A 20,845-nucleotide genomic window follows, 5' to 3' on the forward strand; every position below is an offset into this window, starting at 1 on the left:
ATTTCCCTCTCAGGCAACAAACATTGGCATTGGAAGTGGAAGGAAAAGATGCTTCCTACCTGGATTAAAGTGATTGCTCCTTTGCAAAGATAATGTTTTGCAGTAGGGACTATGCATTTAATGGACAATAGGAGACCTTCCTGTGAACAGGTACTCATTGTAGCCATCCTATGTGTCAAATTAAGGGGACAGATTTAAATGGTGGTAATATACTCAGGTATATTAAGATAAATGACCAAAATGAGATGTCTGTGATGTGGTCTGGGTTGATGGCTAACTATGTGTTCACTGAGGCAGTGGTGGTAGCAGTGTCCTCATGTTGTGTCAACTTCACTGAAAAAAACACAGGATCTGAACAGTCATCTGCTGTCTCAGAGTGACATTAGGGTAGCATCAGATCTGCAGTTGTTTAAAATACTTGCTATACATTTAATGTTACCCTTTATAAATTATCTTTAAATGTCTTGTTAGCCTTTTCTAAGGTGACTGATTTTATCTAGAAATGAATGATAAATATTTTTTCATTAATACACAGTGAGAGTATTTACAGCATGGGAAGCAAATGAACTAGTTGAGTAGCTGTAAATAGTTGCCAGCCTTGCAAGTCTCAGCTGGGAAATGCAAGGTGAGGAGCTATACCTGAGACTTGAGAAATCCAGACATACAATGGATGGGATGGTTAGTCATGCTGCACACAGCCCTGGGAAAGGCACTTTATTTTTCTGCACCTCCTGCAGTTTCTCTGACAAGTCAGGCTACAGAGCCCTTTCTGGACACACTGTGGAAAGAAATACGTGTCTGGTCCAGCAGTGGATAGAGAACAGCAGTGAACACTAGGAGCTGAAATGACAGCTTTGTTTTACGTGGAATCAGCAGTTTGAAAAATGTCTATTTTTTTTGTTCAGGCATTTGGCACTGACTTAGTTCTAAAATCATTCACATCAGTGGCAAACTTTGAACGCCAGCAAACACAAACTATATGTTTTTTATCTGAGGTAGTAATTATCATTTGCATATGCATATGGGCATACGTTTAAGAAAATGTGCTGTTTGTAAATGTTTTCAAAGCCTATGCTTTTGTGACATACCAGGTAGACTGATGTCACTTCTACAGCTAGTTGGTACTTCCTAAATTTTCCTAATCAACAGTGGCATGTTGTAGCTGCATGGAAGGTGAGCTCAAATGCATGCTGTAAAGTGTGTCCTAGAATAAGATGCAGGTATTAGCACTGTTGAAAAAAAATTGGCTGGAAAAGTGTCCTTACTTTTCCAATGATATTCAGCCAGTTGAAGAAATAGGGCTATATCACTGTATACCTCCCTTAAATCCTCTCAGGGAGATAGATGTTTAAGATAGATTGTGACCTAGGCCTATTTGATCTGACATTTCTACGACAGCCACGATGCTTCTTAATGCTGGCGATGAAAAACTAACCTGCCTGGCTTGTGGGTTTTGTGTTTATTCGCACTTTAATTATATCGGTGGCCCAGCCCAGAGCTGCACAATAAATTCCATTTGTTCTGTCTGAGTGTAAATGCTAGCGTTTATAAAATGTACCTTAGCAAGTGTAAATTTCATTAAGGTTCTCCACCACAAGAACCATCTCTCTGTAAATAGCTGCATGAGGAAACATCACAAATACTGGAACATTCCTTGATTAGAAAAGCAGACAGCAACAGAAAAGGAAATTCCAGAAACATCTTAAATAGTTCTGGCTAATGATTGCTGTAGAAATGAACATGGAAAATGTTAATTATAGAAGCTTGTTACTGTCAAAAATGTGCTTGTTCTTTTCAGTAATGACTGACAAGAAGCTGATTGCATCCCAATGCATGATATGAACAAAAAAAAAAGAAGCATGGTTTATTTGGATCACAGAACCAAGCTGCTGTGTATTTGCTGTACAAAAGAAGCTACCATACAGTAGTTTCATAAAACACTTCAAAGTAGTGAAGAAACAGGGAAAATGTGTTCCAAAAGGTGATTTCTTAACTTGGTTTTATTGTTTCTCCGTTAACAAAATGTGTAACAATTGTTAATGTCAATTGGCATCTCTGTTGTATGCTATTAATTGCTGCTTTATCTGCCTCTACCCTATTGTACCAAACTCCCTTGACATTATTAGGGTTACGGGGTACAATTCTTCATCTTATTCTTTTCACAGTTTGCTTTTTTGGACTTTATGTATGTATATTGGTTCTTTAGAGTTTCAAAACATTTGATGCATTTCAGCTCTTGCAATACATAGGGGTGGTGCTGTGCTCATGCTGTACAGTACTACAGATGAACAGAGAGGAGGTCAAAGGATTAGACAGGGTTATTTTTTTCAAAGGTGCTGAGGATCCGCATCTTAAGATAATAGACAATGTGGTAATTCAGCCCCTCTGGAAAAGCATGTACTATTTATTTGCCTAAAAGTTAAGTCTTGGGCCAGCGACACAACACAGACTAGAATCTCTAGAGTAACTAGATACTCGACTTGTGTTCAGATGAACAACAACAACAAAACCAAACCAAACCAAAACAACACAAAAAGAAAGGTTATGATCACAGTAATGTTTGATTTGCTGATGACTAATAGTAATCTTTCTAGTTAGGAATACAAGGTGTTCATTAAAACACAGGAGGTCACTGGTCAAAGCAGTGAGTGTAGCTCTTGTTACCCACAACCCTAGCCAGTGTTGCCACCCTAACCAAAGCTGGAAACAGCTGTTCTGCAGAATTCCTACACAGAGAGTGTAGAGAGTTGTGTCTGCCCGCAGTCAGGTTGTGTACTTCACATGGAACTGGCCTGACTGCCTCTGCTACAGTACTGCTGCAGTGTTTGAGCTGTGGCCATAGTTAGTAGGCAGCAGCAACCTGCTTCACGTGAGGCTTTGCCCTAGTACATCTATGTAACCAGCTAGTGCAGTGATTTCCCTCTACAGCACACAGGGATTGTGGAGCTCCTTGCTACCAGCTTCTCCGTGCCACTCCACCACAGCCATATAATATAGAGAGATGGAAATCCCAGTCATGTAACACCCACTGTTTGCCTCTGGTGTTTTAGGGAGGATGTCTCCAAGTGAGGACTTTGTCATTTGGCTCTTGCTGTCTTTTAGGATCTTGTCCATTATAGCTTTCACACCCTGGAAGCAGAGCAGACTTGCTTTTCTGCTTCTCTGCAATTGGAGCCGAAGAAGCCCAGCTGATTCAGGATTCACAAGGAAGAGGAGGGCTGAAGCGCCTGTCGACTTGCCTTTTTTAGCTCCTCAGCCCCGCTGCTGCAACAGCAGTTCTCACGTTGGAGGGGCTGCTCCCTTTGGCACTCTCTGGACAAAAGCGCCTCAGGGTGCACGGGCTGGCTAGCTGCAATGGGGATAGCTTATTTCACCCACTGGTTAAAAAATGGGCACCTCTGCCAGCGAAGTCCCAGGGGAGTTTCGCAGCATTTTTTTACTGCAGAAGTAGAAGCCTGTGTTCAGCCTGCAGTTTTTGGGAAGCTGGGCAGCAGCACAGACACGTCCCCTGCCATGTGACAGAGAGCACTTGTCACACGCTGATGCGGGGTTAGAGTTGCCTTCACCCCAGCCTTCACTCCCCACCCTGCCCCTCTCCTCCTCACACTAAACTCAACAGTATTTTTAGTGGACTGAGCCTGTGAGTAGTCATCATGTGGAAGAAAACATAGATGTGTTGATTTTCAGTGGCAGTAAGTGTTTATTCTGTTCCCCCCCTCCCTTTTTTTTTTTTTTTTTGACTAGTCCTGTAACACACAAATGCATAGCTTAATAGTGAGAGATGATACTGGGACTGATTACCTTTATCTAAAAGTAAGGAAGAGACCACTGTCCTCTCTCTGCTTTCCTAGTTCTTCATACTGATTATTGTTGTGTAGGATAAAAAGGAACTTAACTATTTAACGTATTTATTAACTTTAACCACACTGATTTTGATTTTGGGACATGTTTATTATCTCAAGTTTTCCTCCATAATCATTATTTATTTTAAGGGTCTTACAGAAACATTGCTTTATTTGTATCGATATTCAGTCTCTCCTCCTTTCATTCTTATCAGCAACATTAAACTCAGATATCTGATTTAAAATTCTCACCAATAGAGACATTTCTACCCACACATAATTGTTATTCATTAAGGGCAAAATCCTTCAGACCTCATTCTGGTAATACCTTAGGCTTCACTGAGAGCTTTTCATAAGTAAGTATTTGGGGATCTGGCTCTCAGCTATTTGCCTGTTACAGTTTTTGCCTCTAAAGGTCAAATGTCTCTGTGTAGGATGCTTTGTGTCCAGTATGCTGCTCAACTACAATTGTTTTGTTGTACCTTTACTTTTGAAATAGTCTCTGAAGTTTTGTTCTTTAGGAGAATAGATGTATGTTTATTTGACAGATGTACTTATATCTAACGTGTTACTGAGTGCACAATCCAGATGTTTTTGCATGTATCGTAATTTATCTTTTGACCTGAGGTTATTGCTTTGTATTGTTAGTAAGGCATATTAGGCAGGGTGTTGTGCCTATATGCTAATTAAACATTCTTTTTTTTCCTGAGTTTCAAGAGTCCTTACTGATATCTGTTTAATTTTTTTACCCCCCAGTTCCTTCTGAACTAGTGAGTCTTTCAGAGAAACATGGGAGGGGAAGGGACAAGCCATTAATAAGAAGGGCAGAAAACACAAAATTCTGTGTCTCTGCTGGGAAAGAATGGTTTGAATTACTGCATTTTATTCTTCCTTTGCTCATGCCGCATTGCAGCTGCTGTGGACATTGTTTGGAATAATGCTGATTTTACATGGGAAGAGAGAATGAAACATACTTCATACACAACTAGAAATGCTGATCCTCTGTGAAGTGTACAGCACAAATAACTGAGTAAGACATGTAACAGATGGAACTGAACCAGCCGCACAGCTCATCCGTCTTCAGCTGAGGAAAGCCTCTCCCCTTCCACACCTCTGTTCCCTTTAAAGGAAATTACAAGTTAGTGGAGTTCAAATACAATTCCAGAAAGTGCTTAAGGACCTTCCATTTCAATAAAAGATTTCTTTAGGCAAAAGGCAATGAACTGTATAAACAGAGAGTAAACAACATCCTCCCTAACTTCTTTACACTGTTGGTTTGAGTTTGGACTTGTGTATAGACATCTCGAGCCTTCTCTTGGCTGGTGTCCTGCCTTGGATTTAAAAAATAGTATAGCCACATTTCATACCCAAGTAAACACAGTAAACATTTTAGATTTGTAAGTATGGGATGGAAAACAAGTCACAGGGGGATAAAATGACATGCAAACTGAAGCCAAATAGTGAATAGAGCTTAAGGCTACAAAACCAGGTCACCAGCTTCTGTTACATGCTTGATCACTGTTTATTGTGTTCCTTTGTTGAACTGGGTGATTTCTTCAAGAAAGAAAGAGGCATATTAAACTTGTTTCAAGAATTAACATACTTTAAGTAACTAAACAGTAACAGCATATCAAGTCTGTGTAATATGGAGATAACACAAGTGAAATATTAAAATCAGCATCTGTTCAGTGCTCTGTGACCTTGCAGTCACATTTTATGCAATCTTTTTACATTTTGGGGTTTTCACATAAAAAAACTGAAATGGACTGAGGGCGCAACTGTACTCTTGAAATGGTCAGATATATTCAGTGCTAGGAAAAAAAACTACTTGCAAAGCAACTGTTTAAAAGTACTACAGGATAATTTTAAGTTGTTTTCCCCACACTATAAATGATTTCATTAACCTTATGCCAAAGAGTTGGCTGGCTTTACATCTTTCTCCTAAGGCCGTCATCATAGGATCGTAGACCCATAGAGTGGTTTGGGTTGGAATGGACATTTAAAGATCATCCGTGCCATGGGCAGGGATACTTTTCACTAGATCAGGTTGCTCAAAGCTCCATCCAATGTGACCTTGAACACTTCCATGGATGGAGCTTCACAACTTCTCTGGGCAACGTGTTCCAGTGTCTCACCGCCCTCATCATTAAAAATGTCTTCCTTATGGCTGCTCTAAATCTACCTTCTTTCAGTTTAAGACCATTGCCCCTTATTCTGTTTCAACAGACCCTACTAAAAAGTCTGTCCCCATCTTTCTTATAGTCACCCTTTAAGTACTGGAAGGCTGCAATAATGTGTCCCTGGAGCCTTCTGTTCCCCAGGCTGAACAACCCCAACTCTTTCGGTCTTTCCTCAAACAAGGTCCTCCAGTCCTCTGAACATTCTCGTGGCCCTCCTCTGGGCCTGCTCCAACAGGTCCATGTCATTCTTACGCTGAGGACTCCAGAGCTGGACACAGCACTGCAGATGGAGTCTCATGAAAGCATGGTAGGGAGCACGGCAGATGGAGTCTCATGAAAGCATGGTAGGGGGGTAGAGGGTAGGAGGGTGGAATCACCTCCCTCAGCCTGCTGGCCATGCTGCTGGGGATGCAGCCCAGGACACGGTTGGTCTTCTGGACTCCAAGCACCCATTACTGGCTCATGTCCAATGTTGTGTCCACCAGTACCCCCAAGTCCTTCTTGATGTGCTTCTTCATCCATTCATCCCCCAGACTGTACTGATAACGGAGGTCCAGAACTCTGCTCTTGGCCTTGTTGATCTTCATGGTGTTTTCACAGGCCCACTCCTCCAGCCTCTCACGGTCCCCCTAGGTGGTATCCTGTCCCTTTAGTGAATGAACTACACTACTCAGCTTGGTGTCAGCTGCAAACTTGCTGAGTATGCCCTCAATTCCACCGTCTATGTCATTAATGAAGCTATTAAATAGTATTGGTCCTAGTATGGACTCTTGGTGGTCACCAGTGGTTACTGGTTTCCACTTGGACGTTGGCCCATTGACTGCAACTCTTCACGTGGCACCATCTCTCCTGTTCCTTATCCAACAGTCCATCTACCAAATCCACTTCATTCCAATTAGAGAGAAGGATGTTGTCAAGGACCATCTCAAAGGCCTTACAAAAGTCCAGATGGCTGATATTCATAGCTCTTCACTTGTCCACTGATGCAGTCCCTCCATTGTGGAAGACTACTGAATTCGTCAGCCACAGTTTATAATGCTGCCTGTCTCTCCTCAGCTGCCTGCCTTCTGTATGTTTTGACATATCTTCCAGGAGGATCTGCTCCATGATCTTATTGAGCACAGTAAGGTCATGGAATATTATTTAAGAAGTATTTAGCAAAGGGGCAGCTGTTTTCTTCTGCTTATTATGTTCTAAGAAGACAACTAAATACCCTGTAAAATGATAGACTCACTGAAATGATCAAATCTCCAAGGAAACCTGACAGCACAGAACACTTCTTACTCCTGTCCATGAAGAAAGAGGGAGAGGCTAGCTGGTACAGGCTACTCAAAATTCTCAGCTCTGTGAAGAAAAAGCTGAAACTGGTCTTGACTGCTTGTGCAAGGATAATGAATGAGAAATGTGAAGACTGAACCACATCTTGGAAGTTACATTCTAATTTTCTGGTCCTATCTATGCATAGCCTAAAAGAAGTAAAATTTAGGAAGAACAGATTTTTGCTTCAGTTCCCAGTTTCTAAGGGGATTGAAGCAATCCCTGGTGTTCGTTCCAGTTCCCTAGCTGCTGGAGCCAACCCTGTAGGGGTGGGTTGGTAAGTGTAGTAGCAGAAGCCATTTCAGACGTGTTTTCCTACAGCCAGCAGCTCCACTCCTCTTTGAATCAGACAGCTACCTTCCTGTACTAATGCTCATGGTCTGCACGTGCCTAGATGGGTAGGTCAGAAACGGAGCAGTAATTATTACTAAAGGCTTCTCTTCTCTCACACTACTCTTCCTGGAAGCTCCTCATTTATACAGATTGGGAGCAATATGTATAAATCTTGTCTGTATTGTGGATATGTTTCATTTAAATCAAAAGCAGTAACTTTTCTCTAAGCTGGAGAAGACACAAAGTCCCATCAATGCTTTCTATTCTGATCTAAATCTAAATATTTTGTTTATTCCATTTCATTTACTGTTAAAATTTCATCTCCGATGGGAGAGCGACCTGAAAAAGAGCACCTTTTTTCCTTCTCTAACTGTGCCTGCCAGAATTTCCATGACAAAGAATGATGGATCAGAATGGTGGAAAGAGGGATGGTGTTTGGAGTTCAACGTATCTTAATAAGTTTTGGCTGTGTTTTTCCAGTCATTACTCTTTTGAACTCCCTGATAACCACAATCTCAGAACTGACTGATTTTGCCACTTGGGTAATTTTAAATTAACAACTCTATTTTTGATACTGTTTATGAAGGGAATAAGATCCCACCTGTGGAATGGCTAGTATTAGTCACCCAGAGCCATAGCTGGAGTCCGTTTTGAGGAGAAAGCAGTGGCCTGCTGGACTGTGAGCCTCCATCACCAGCAGTGGCTGGCCCTGTGGCAGCAGTGGAAGAACAGAATTAATATCCTCTGCTGAGGCAGAAAGCAAAGGATGTCAAAGTCTCCTCATGTAAAGCAGTGATGTTTATTTGTAACTGTGTTCTCAATACACACTCTTGAGAGAAAATAGTATTTCGGTGAGATACAAACACACTTCTTTCATTTTCTGAGACAAAACCTTCGCCAAAAAGTCACTCTAGAGCAACTTTTCAAAGGGCTGAAACTATCTGAAACCGAATTGTCACCCCTTTCTCACACATGATCCAATGCAAACAATTCCTACCTCCAGTCTTGGTGCTCTAATTAAAAACTTATGCATTGTGATACAGTGCAATACAGGCTGCAACACACCTGGCAAAAATAATGGGATCACTTTTTAAGCAATTGTGCCAAAGGCCACATGGTTCTGTTGTAAGGATTTTTGACATTCATGCTTTTCCAAAGGGTCAACTCCGTTTTTAGGAAGATTTTTCTCTCTCCCGTTGGCCAGAAAAGACACTGCTAATTATAGAGAACCTTTCCTTTCCTATGTGGTGGATGTCCTGCAAAGAGCAACTTCAATAACTTAAAATAACTGTGGTTATTTTTAACAGGTTGGCTGGATCTAGTTGAACTCTTTATTTAGTAGACATGTATTAGCACCTCAAAGTGCATTTGTTCAGCGTAATCGTAACTGTAGGAGGACAGTTGTGTGCCTACTTATACACTGGGTCACGGTGAACTTGTGCCCAGGCCAAATTTTTTTAATTGCACCACGTACTAGCTTAAATTCTATCAGTTTTAGTGGGATGTTAAGAGGTTGAATGCTACCTCAAAATGGAATGTTTTTCCAGTTTGAGATCTCAGGGATTGCATATACTCTATGTAAGTGGACATTGAACATCCACAGTCATAGGGAAATCTCAATAAGAGATCCAGTAAACATTAGGTGAAAAAATTACATTTTTTCCCAAGATGGCACACTTCACCACTTTATTCTGTATGTAGGAATCTCAAGAGTTAAATATCCGTTGAACCTGAAAACCAATGGCTGCCCTTGCATCATGGGCAAGTGGACTACTAGCTTGTAAGGATATTGTGCGTAGTGGTTCTTCGCAGCTGTGCAACAGCAGAGCTAGTGATTAGTGTCCTTGCAGGCTCTTCAGAACAAATATGGCATCCTCTAATTCCTAATGTAATACATAGGCTAAGTAAGAATAACTAGGCTTATCATTTCTGTCCCGATTCCTATGACTACTAGTAAATTATTTCCCACGTATGGAAATTTAACTTTATAGACTTTTTCTTTGGAAGAAATGTGCTCATGAGAAAGGCCTTCCCATAAAACAAAATCACCTTTGTCTCTTCCTTATAGGTAACTTCCCTGTTCAGCAGCTTCCACAACATACTCCCTGGGGCACAAATTATTGCTGACTTTCAGCTGAACTCCCTGTGCAGGGACAGATGGCATTAATATGAATAGCGACTGAATTAACACTCAGCTACTGCTACCTGCCCAGCACAAACCATGAAACCAAGACAGCATTTTAATTGGGAGATTTCACATAAATATTTAGGTTAGATAGAGATGAAAATAGAGCATTATTTATGGATGGTTCTTAGCAACCCAACTGTTGCTGTAACCGAGTTCCTCACAAAATACATCAAAGAACAGTAGTAAGACCAAGGTGTTTTTAAAGCTTTAATGATACATTCTTCAGAAATCCTACGGGAACTTGCTAACACTGTTTGCCAGGTGTTAGCAATGTTAGCTAGCAGGCTGAGTTTTGTTTGCATCTTCTGCTCTTCCATGCTCTGGGCTGGCAAACAGCTTAAGCATCTGCCTAAGCCAGCAAGGCACTTCACAGTATTGCATACTTTGAGGTGAAGGTCTTTGTTTAAGGGATTTACGAAAAAGGCTGCCGTTGGTCAAAATTTTAAAAAGAAGTCACACCTCAGTTGTGAGCTGATGAACTGGAGTGGAGGGGCTTTACTGCTGACACAGAGATGACAGTGGCCACCACAGAAGTACTAGCACACAAAGCTCTGCATTAAATGCAGGCTGGGGTGCTTACAGCAGGAGCAAAAGATGTACCAAAGCCTCAAAGCCTCAAAGGACCTCTCACCCAGTACAAAAGGAAAAGCTGGTTTCTGTTTCCTTTGCCAGTTCTTGCACAGGGCTGGATTTGTTGTGCTCATATTTCTGCACTCATGTTACCTCAAGAGATCCTAAACTGGATTTTTTTTTTCCTATCAAAAAACTTAGTGTTTGGTTGATAAAAAGCAGGTGTGGAAAAGAAGGCATGTTTCAAGCATGTGGTAGTGCAGAGGCATTGATCTGGAGTGATTGTTTTGTTTTTAATTACAGTAGGCATGCATGGCTCTGATTAATCCAGCCAGTCGTGACATTGTGAGGGAGACATGTCTACGTTCTGTAAAGTTTCCAAAATCTGATATTTCTGTTTAGGAAATTGCTATGTACATTTCAAGGAATGTTAAATGTACAAAAGAAAAAGCATTTTAAAGTCTTGGATTTTTGATAGCTGCACAGTAGTGGTCTCTGTGTTCCTCTGTCAGCCTTAATAAATGTTGAGCTTTGGTGGGAGCAGAGCTAGGCAAATGAAATTGCTCTTTTGCTTTCCAAACTACCACATATTAGACCTTCCAGTACTTTACCACTGTGCAGCTATAGTAATTCCAAATGGGAGGCTCCAGATATCCTCCTTTTAAATTTTCCATTTCTGCAGCCCTCTGTCTTACAACGAGTCAAGAAATAATGCTGTTAATTAAAAAGTAAAAGGGGGAGGGGGAAATGAGCACTGTGATATCAACTCATTCTGGGTCCTGCTCCCTACTCTGACTCTGACCCGTTTCCATCTGGGATGCATGCAAGTTGGTTCCTCCTGGCCTCCATTTCTCTCAGGAGTTGTTTGGGCAGACGAGGTACAAGCCATCACACAAGCTGCTCTTGACCTTTCTCTTTCAGCTGTTACTAAATGGGCCCTTGGAGGTGAATCAGTGGAGGTGCATCTCATTGCAGTTACGCATATGGCCAACCAGTTGCTGACTTAAACTCTTGCCCCTGGGGAGGTGTTGGAAAGACGTTGACGCTATTGCCCGAGTGCTACGTGCCCCCCTCCTGCCACATCCTGCTTACGTCCCCAAGGGCATCCTTGTGCGAGCAAATGTCATTCATGTAACCCAGTGAAACAGGATTGGCCACTGCAGCAATTATTTTCGTTTCCCTCACCTCCTTCTCCCCCTCTCAAATTACCTGGGCTCCTGTCAGCGCACCGAGCTGTTGCTCCCTTCACACTTGGGGCTCGCTGCAGGCAGCAGGACGTCTCTACCTTCAGCTTCAAGGTCAGTTTAACTATCTATATTGCTTTTCTAGCCTCTAATGGTAGCACTTCAAATCTGAGGGTTATTAAAAATGAATTCAGAGCACCACAGGATGTGGTGTAATTTGGTTATAATTTATTGATTCTTATAACTACTTGGTGTAAGAAAAAATGTCAGCCCACTGTGCAGCTGTTACAAATGCTGACCCTTAAGTAACAATTTATGTAAGGGAAAAATAAGTCCCTTTGCAAATGTGTAACATGTTCAGAGAAAACATCTCCAATTCAGTAAAGTTTTTGTGATTTTGATTGTAGCTCACTGCACTGGAGAGATGAGGGGTTTATACTGTAACATAGTGTTGAAATGATTCAGAAGGGTAAGCACTCCCTGCACCTTGGTTGGGCTTTGGTAGGAGAATTTGAGCTTCTGAATCCCACCAGGTTGAGTCTGACCAGCCAGACCTTAAACTGATAGAAATGAAAAATCATGTTGTGATTAAGGAGTAGTCACTAAGGGGTAGTTTTCTGACCTATGAAGAGTCACAGTTTTCCATGGCTTCTCTATTCATATGAATCTATTAATACATTCATAGTTTGGAATTTTTTTTTTTTCCTAAATGGTTAGATTTATGTAACCATTCACTGACCTCTGGAATTACAAGGAGAAAGAAACTGAAATTTAGCTGATTTTTTGTAGAGATATTCCATGCTGTGATTAAGGCATAGTTAGAATGTTGTCTGCACCGTTACTGTTTCTGCACTCCAGAGACTGTATCTTAAACCCAGACTAGTCAAAAAAGTTTGAATCTTGCTCAGGGTGAACTATGAGAAACTGAAAAAGCAAAACAAAACAAAACCAAACAACAAACAAACCAAACTAACCCAGAATTTCTCTATGGTGTTTATTTTTTAATTTATATCTTATCTTCTGAACCTGTAGACTGATAAAGTAAACCAAGAGCAATGTAAATCTTTTTTCTGGGCATCTAAAAATTGTCTCTCATGCATGCAGTCACTTGTGACATTTATTGCAGATGTTTCTGAGGAGCCAGCAACTTCCAAAGATGGGCAGAGAAGACTTTCCACTGGCATTTGTAGGCTTTAGATCAAGCTAAGATGACTCAAAGGAATTACTTCTCAAATATAAAAGACCAGCCTCCTTCTCCCTCCACCACGTGAAAGTTCAGGTCACTGCAGTGACACCCTTAGCTAAATGCCTTAACAGTTTAAGATGTGCATATACGTTATCTGTGATTATGAGCCTGTGTGAACTTTAGCTATGACTCTGCCATTCCTCTAAAATGTCACTCAGGATCACATGGTGTGGCAATTAATACCACCCATTACGTGGTTCAAATATTTAATCTAGTTCTATTTTGAGAAATGTCACCGTAACCCCTGCACCTTCCTTCCCTCCTTGGCTAAAAGCACATGTGCTGCCTAGTGTGAAATTTAGGATAACCAATACCTGTGTCCAAATATGCTATGAGAAAAACAGAGCTGACAATTTCCTCTTTAAAAGAAGTTCAAGAAAGAAAAGACTTAATAGCAAAAGCATTATTTTTAAAATATTGACATTAGTAGTAAAGTTTGCAAGTTGTTGAAGGGTAGAGAGGCAGTTTGTGCATCTCTGTTGATTCACTCCCCTCTGAAGCTCCCAGAGGGGGATGCATCAGCTTCACCTGTGTGCAGATCACAGCTGAGGCAGTCCCAGCACAGTGGTAGTAAATGTCCTGGAGATCTGCAACCTCTGGCCAGAGCAGAGTTTTGCTCTGTTAGAGTTTTTTTAAGTTGTTAATTTAAAATAAGAACACTTTCTTAGAGTTGGTGAGGAACCCGCTGTACAAAATGTGTTTCTTCTGCAGAGTACCTTCACCCTTAACAGAGGCTGTAATTGAGGTGTATTATGAACAAGAGGGGAAACTGGTTTAAGGTCCTTAAACAGGCATTCTCAGTTATTTCTTTTTCCATCCTGGAGTTCAAACTGAGATTACAAAGAGTCCCTGGACCTTAAATTACACTTGCAATACTTTGGGGTGTTTCTCAGCTAGCACCAGATTTGCAGTAGTGACTTCTGCTAGATATTGCTTCTGGCTTTTGTCTCTGCCTTCTGTGCATAGTAGGTGATACATATATTAAAATACAGTTTTTTAAAACCAAAATACATTTCTGACAGGATATTAATGTCCTGAAGGCTGGTTATAGGTAGATGACCATGTCTTGGGGGAGAGCAGAGACATAAAGCCTATGACCTCTAAGATCATGACCTTTCAGACATGTTTTGATGATTCACTGTCCATAAGTCATTATGGTGTATGGGAATACTGCTTAGGACAAGGCAATGCCGATTTGACTGAATTTGTTCACTCTTTATGGTGCTCATGTGGTGAGAGCATGGGAATGATTTTGCTCTGCTATGAGGAAACCTGGTTTTAGTAGCCTCTAATGAACACAAACTTAGTGTTAGTAAGTTTGGTGATTCCACTCTCAGAGCCACTGAGCTGTGCTCCATGCCTTGCCCTTGGGACAAAGGCACACACAGTCCTGGAGGCATACAAAAGACATCTTTATTAGTTTCCATGAGGCAAAGCCAATATCTAAAGTATGATGACAATTACATAATAAGGGGGAAATGTGCAAGGCAAGATGTCCAAGCATTTTGTAAAGCTGTCAAATACTGGAACCCGTCAAAGTGTTTTGTACCACAATTTCTCTGCCAGATTACACACAGAAAATCCATTTGATGCTGGATACGAGCGGAGATGTATATTTAACCCTCCACCTTCAGCAATGAAAGGGTGTGAACACTCCTGAAGACCATACTATCTGCAAAGGAAAGGCATGCAGACATGTTGTTAGTGCTGGGTGACAGTAGAGACAACGAGCCCTGACCATGGTAAGGAAGGGCAGGAGATAAATTACTTGAATTGGACCATTGCATAAGAGCCAGCAACCTTGGCACTCACGTTAGAGGGTGGGTGAGCCAAATCCAAGTGGTGTTCTGTGCAGCAGAAGTAAGTGCACCCTCCCAGTTACAACACAGGCCGTCCCTGCAGTGCTCATGAGGTCCATTTTTTCTATCTATCTCCTCCATTTACTCTTCTTTCCATCAGCTGGCAACAAGGTCAGTGCTGGACTTGTGCTAGCACTCCAACTTACATTTCCCCACTGCAAAGTACTAGTCCTCTAATTAGTTCACTTTGGGCTGTCATGTCTCCTGTGTGTCAGCTTCTGTTGATCTGCAGACAGAATATATATGGTGCTCCAGCAGTTCAGTTTAGATCCCATCTCTGCATTTCTTACACAATGTGCTGAAATCCTCACATCACCGAATCAGTAAGGAAGTAGCTGTCTGACTCTTAATTTGCCTATCCATTACATTTTGGGAAAAAAACACCTTATTACTATCAGAGTATTATCTGACTGACACGTCTGAGGTCTCATGCCATGAATCCTAAGAATCTTACTCTAAAATTATTAAGCTTTATACCTCACCAAGTCATACCTCACACTTTATACCTTTTGTGATTCTGTGGACAGCATTGTGTCCCTACCATAGAATTTGGATCTCGTTTGGAAAACTGAAGAAGAGATGTTCACAGAACTAAAAATCCACACAGGTTTAGATGTTGCTAGTTCTGTCTTGACTGTTACCAAAATAATGGTGCTTTGAAAGAACTTGAAACTTCTGCAAGGTTGGTGCAGTTAGTAAATCACCTAGAGAGAAAAAAAAAATAAGGAGAAAACCATAAGTGGAAACCATTTAGGAATATTTTATCAGTCTATTCAGAACCCCACCTTTCCCCTAGAGAAGAAAACGTCTTTGCTTAATAGGAAGCATTCCAGTTTTAAGTGAAAGTAATAGTAAAAAAAATTGATGGGACAGGTAAAGAATTAAGTTAACCATATTACTGCTACTACAGACAGCCCCATCCCATAATCTTACTCGGAAGTGTAGCTGTGTCTGTGTCAGCTGTAGTACCCTGACCAGGAAGCTCCCCAGGCCATGCTGAGGACTGCAGCTGTCACTCCCCACCCATGTGACTCCCAAAAGGGGCCAGCACTTGGCAGGCAGTGACCACGGGCGTGCTCTTCTAGCAAGCCGCTGCGGTCCCGAGGGGCTGCTAGGGGTTATGAATGCTAAAGCTATTTAGTAGAGGCAGTGGGGCTCTGCTGCTTCCGTTTTGGAGACCTGCTACTGGAATGACAGGATCATTCTGATATCAGGAGGTTGTTGAGGATGAAAAAGAATGGAAAGAGTTCAGGGAAGAGCTAAAGAGCAATGGATAAACTTCAAAGTACAATAAAAAATTGATGGAGAGACATAAAAAGTGCTACTTTTTAAGTAGCTACATGTGGAAAAAATATTGAGTAGAAATTTCTAGCACAAACTGATGAAAATAATAACAATGGCCAGTGATTCAAACTGAAGACAGTCCAATGAAGGCCAGGAATAAGATAAGAGTTGTATTTGTTTTTTTAACTCAGGTTGATTAACCCTTGGAACTCCTTTATCTTCTCCAGACCATACTCTCTCTCTCTGTGTCTAGTTTTGAATGCAAGACAGATGCTTTCCTAATGCAGTTGTTTTCCTTCCAGTACACCTGATCAGCACAGGCAAGTGCTCAATTCTTTTTCAAGGATTGAAACTGATAATCACAAATTTTTTTTTTAATCTTGAAAAATTAAACTTTACCCTTCACTGCTGTGCTATGGCAGGACACTACACACCTACAAGAAAATGGATGTTATATCGTCATGGGCACAGGAGAAGACCTTTGGGAAAATCCTACAAAATGAAAGTGTGCACTTTCATTCTTTAGGCTGTACAGCTGTTAAATTTCCCTGATAAAAGTGAAATCCTTCAAGTGGAGGCTTAATGATAGTCTGCAGTGAAGCCTGAATCACAGCATGGTATTTCTGATGAAGTGATCTTAGAAAAAACTTACACCTTTAACACTGGCATAATTACATTTCTCTGAATCCACAGAGGTAGTGATGGTGCAACTTATTGTTAGGGCACGTTGACATTTTTCTGTGGGGGAAAAAAGCAGCTGAATCCATAAATTATTTGAGGTCAGATTTGACAAACAGAATTTTTTTAGTTGGAGTCCATTCTGTTCAGACTCTTTCAAAATGAATCTTTCTGAAACAATTGATTTGAAGCAATGCATTACTTAGAAATCATGCTATTTTTAGAAAGAAAAAAAAAAAAAAAAAACCAAACCAAAACTGTCTTGTTTCCTGTCAAAATGTTTATGAACCCTCAGTATGTAAAAACTGCTCGCTGAACTTGTACACCAGGTTTCTGCATGAGTTTGTGCTGTACTGTTTGTACACTGTATACTTTTGATTGGACTACCTGTGCAAGACACAACATGGACTCAGTTTATGCTGCAATATTTTATGCATTTATATTCAGAACTATAGCCCACCCTTGTGGCAAGAGATGTTTACTGAATTAGGAGTTACACCATTTTGATAAAAAAAAAAAAGATTACAGTCCCCTCTCCACAACAGTCCAGATGATGTTTTCCTTCTCATAAGAAATTCTAACTTTCATGTTCCCCTAGACCCTTTGCATTTGACAGTCACAAGTGAAGGTGCCTGCGATGGCAATGCCACGCTGCAGTCAGAAGGTCCAACCTCAGGAGCGGAAGATCAGGCCCGCTGTCGTCTCCCAGTTCCTGCAGGCAGCAGCGGCGTGGTGCTATGATTGATGCTTGTCAGGTCACCTTCTCAGCAGAGTCACCTTTTCTGCAGGAATGACTGGGTTTAAAAAGCTGAGGCACTTACCGGTAAAGACAGAAACTGAACTTCTGCTTACAGAACTGCAAAGTTTGGGGAAGAAAATGTTAGGATGAGGAGTGCTGGGATTCAATTGTAAGAAGAGATCTGTAGTTAGACATTAGTTTTTTGAAAAAAAAAAAAAAAAGAAAAAGAAAAGAAAAGAAAAAGAAGCCTGTCTTACTCTGTTTTATTATTTTTTTTAGGTAGATAACCTGCGCAGGCTGTGGCATCTCCAGTGTTGGAGGCTTTTACGAGCTGTTATAGGAGCATCTGTCAGGTAAAGTAGAGCCTGCCCCCCAGGGTAAGGGAAAGCTCTTCTGTGATCCAACAATGCAAGAATGTCCTGGGAGACAAAGCATGCAGCCACAATAGAAGATAACACTGACAACCAAAAAAATACTTATGCTATGGGACTTTAATATAAAAGGAAAACAATTTTATGAGCACAAAATCTGCCTTTGATCAGGTTTCCGAAAGTCAGTCATTCTGTCCCAAAGTTACTGGCCCATTTAATGTATCAGACCCTTAAAGGGGGGAAAGACTGCCGATGCTGCCTAAACAAGGGAAGAGGGGACCATGAAATTGTCCATGTTGAGAGGATCTGCTCTAGGGATTAAAGCACATCCAGCCAAAGACAGGCATAAATAGGACTGAGGAGGGGGTACTCATACTCATCCAGCAGAGTAAGTAAGGTACATATCCCTGTATTTCCCAGACCAGCCACGGCACAAAGCCTTCACTGCTTGAGTTACCAGGGAAATTACATTCAGTTTTTCTTCAGGTTCATCCATCTCTTTTTCCAGGTGGTTTATTTCTCTTTGTGTTCATGGGCTTTGATTTCTGTTACAAGCCTATGCCTCAGGCACACAGTGTAGTTCAGCCTGAAAGTCAAGGATGCCAAGCTACCCGCACCCACCCAGGGTATTGTTTGCACACCACAGTCTGCAGAAGCTTTGCTCTGCTCAGCTGCTCTCAGGATCAGGCAACTCTCTTACCTGATAGCTGTTGCAAAGGCAAAGCAAAGAATACAAGAAGCACTGAATAAGCAGCTAAGCAACCTTTAGCTTCAGTGAGCACAGTTTGTCTCCCAATGAAATCACAGAGAGCAGTTTCTAGCATCCTTTGCCCTCACGGAGCTCCCGTGTGCTCCTCCAGAACAAATTAATGCCAAGTGCCTAGTGAAGAGCACACTGTGCTTGCCTTCCAGTCCCAGACCACAGCATCATGCTGATCTGAAGGGAAACTTTTTGGGTGGGATGTTGCTCCTACCTGTTCCATATCCTTGGTCATAGCATAAGTCTTGAAGGTAGAAAACTATGCAGCCAGTCAATCAATAGTTGCTGTAACACAGGATGGGCCTCCCCCATCACTTTGCATCACTCCAAGGAATGGAGGTTCTGTGAGAACAGCAAACAACACAGTGCAGCCTTGCCAGCAGATACGTGGCATGGCAAAAGGTGGTGACCTCTCTGAGGCTGTAGCTATACCCACTAGGCTGCAGTACACGCTATAGTCCAGAGGTGCACGGCTCTGGTTATTTCTCAAGCATTATAATTACACCATGTGCCTCACACTTCTTTCTAAATGCATACAGCACATGATTCCTTTAATTTAACCAGATGTACGGACCAGATTTGTCCCCTAAAGCCATACAGGATTTAGAAGCTCCCAAAAAATCTAGGCTGGTGCAGACACTGATGAGTGCCTGGGGTCACCGAAGTCATAATGGGATTTTGATACGGCATCTGGTTTTCAGGACAGGATTTTGACTGCCAGCCAATTTGTTGCAGTAAAGATGGCATCTGTGAAACAACTATAAATACAAAGAGCTGCTATGAAAACATGTGTATTGTTTCTCAGACACTTTGGTATAACAATACTAATTCTATGCAGATTAGTCATAAGCAAATATTTCCAGAGTGCAGGATGGGAATGCTATCCCGTGGAAAGGCACAAGAACCATCTGCTAAATATACAGAAAAGAAAGCCGCACAAAAACCTGTATCACAAACCTGATATTTTATTTTGATTGACAGTCAAACATTTGCACTGCATTTTGGGAGAGAGAAATCCTGTTGCCGTCATGGGAGCCTGCCCTGCAATTCTCACCTAAACAAATTCATAGATGGAGGGGAGCTACTCCCAGAGATAAGGTCAATGATCTGACTCCTGTCCCAGCCCAGTGTCAGAACATATTTCATTTTGCTCTGGAGCTATGTAACTAATTCCTGAGGGTTTGGAATAGCTGAGGAAATCACAATGTACTCCAAAAGGGGGCTGGGGTGAAGGGAATGACATCCCTGTGTGGTCTCTCCCCGTTTCTGTTTCAAGGAATTTTTTTCAGTGAAAAAATATTGATTTTTCTATCAATCAGTCAGCGTCTTGCTCTGAAAAGAAGGTTAGATAAACGTATATTGCATTTCAAAGGCATGGAGGACACAGAATATCAACATTCGAGTCTAAAATACAGGACATGAAACACATGTTTGTCATCTCACAAATGTGACTAAAGTACAAAGAAGATACTGTTTAGCAACAGAGAACCATACAAGCAGGAAGGAAGATCTTTTTACCAAGTGAGAAGACACAGATGCAACACTGTATTTTTCTTTAGACAGGAATGGATAAGGTAAAGAAGTACAGGGTTTGTGGCTGACTAACCCAGCTCTACATGAAAATTGTTGGAAATTATATATTTTGTTCACTGAAAATCAAACCAAATGCTTTGAGGTGTTTAATCTCCAAAATCATGGTAGGGAGATTGCATAAACCATTACATTTTTTAAAACTTTGATAAAACAGCTGTTTGGGTTTATTTTAAGGGGGACAGGGGGGACAGAGGGAGCTAAAAACCTGAAGCAGCACATCCTGGTGGAATGCTCATGTTTTCTTGTAACTCCTCCATGTCCATTTCCCAAAAATTGTTTACTAGATTCCAGTTTTAAGAATAACCTTCTGTCAATGACATAAACTGGAATTTGTGACCTTTGTTTAAAGCGGAGTTATATCTTCCTGAGGAACTAGTCAGATGCTCATTCCTGGCAGCAAAAATGTGTGTTGTCTTCTTCAGCCTTCCAGAGAACATGCCATTTTCTCTGCTAGACTTAGAGATCTCCTGTACTCCAGATATAATCTCAGCAGATTTAAATTGAAAACACATTTGTATGGAAATAATACATGTAAATACTCACAATTTTTCTGAACACACAATATAAGTGCAAATCAAAAATAATTAATTTTAATTATATGCAAAAAGTGAGGTTTTACTTGCCATCTGCACAAGCATCCTGGGTTGACGTTGGGCTGTCTTCTCTTCCAGGCATCGTATCCCTGAGAGGTATGGCTAACA

The sequence above is a fragment of the Merops nubicus genome, unplaced genomic scaffold (genome assembly GCF_000691845.1).
Source record: "Merops nubicus isolate BGI_N331 unplaced genomic scaffold, ASM69184v1 scaffold24456, whole genome shotgun sequence".
Classification (NCBI taxonomy): domain Eukaryota; kingdom Metazoa; phylum Chordata; class Aves; order Coraciiformes; family Meropidae; genus Merops; species Merops nubicus.